The 735-nt window shown below is 57.7% G+C and overlaps 1 pseudogene; it reads right to left on the bottom strand.

The window, feature by feature from the left end:
- The window catches only part of LOC119279955, a 6,700-nt pseudogene extending 6,557 nt beyond the window's left edge, over positions 1-143 (bottom strand).
- Positions 144-735: the final 592 nt, after the last annotated feature.

The raw sequence follows: 735 nt of genomic DNA, 5'->3' as shown, positions 1-735 counted from the left end.
GGGGCGTACCCCGGTCCACGAACCCTGGCATGCCCTGTGGCGCCGTCAAGCGGGAAGAGCCGGGAGAGGCCAAAGTCGGCCACCTTGACTTGGAATTCGGCATTGAGGAGAATGTTGGTAGTCTTCTCGTCACCGTACACCATGGGAGGCTCGATGGGGTGGAGAGGCGTTGCAGCTTCCTCGATGATGACATTGAAGCGGAGTGACCACAGCAGCGGCAGCACTGCCGCAAGGTGGCCGTGCAATGCAACTGGTCGACCATGGTGTAGTAGGGCATCTACTCGTACACCAGCAGCAGCTCACGGATGCGGCTGGACGTGCAGCCGTAGAAGATGATGAGATTCAGGTGGTGCAGCTGCGACAGGATCCGTAGAAGATGACGAGGTTCAGATGGTGCAGCTACGACAGGATCGTCGCCTAGTTTATGAACTGCTGCACGTGCCAGCAGCTGTTGTTGTACAACCGCTTCACCACCACAGCCCGCCTGTCCCGTAGTTATCCTGAACACCACATACAAAAATCCGTGGTCGTCAGTATGTTGATCCATGTAAAACTCCAATGAAATAGCGCGAGCGTGCCTGTTATGTACGTTTGTACATGCATGGTGCCGAAGCCGTCGCTGACCGCCGAGCTCTCGCGTGTGGCTGAAGCCGCAGGTGGGCTCCTCCAGCTCCTCATATGCGAGTTGGTGTGTCTGCAGCCTGTGGACTCTGCCAGACTCCAGGTCGCTGCCAC

This window comes from Triticum dicoccoides, chromosome 3B, assembly GCF_002162155.2.
Source record: "Triticum dicoccoides isolate Atlit2015 ecotype Zavitan chromosome 3B, WEW_v2.0, whole genome shotgun sequence".
NCBI classification, from domain to species: Eukaryota; Viridiplantae; Streptophyta; class Magnoliopsida; order Poales; family Poaceae; genus Triticum; species Triticum dicoccoides.
Note: the sequence above shows the minus strand (reverse complement) of the source record. Positions and strands in the feature narration are given on the sequence as shown.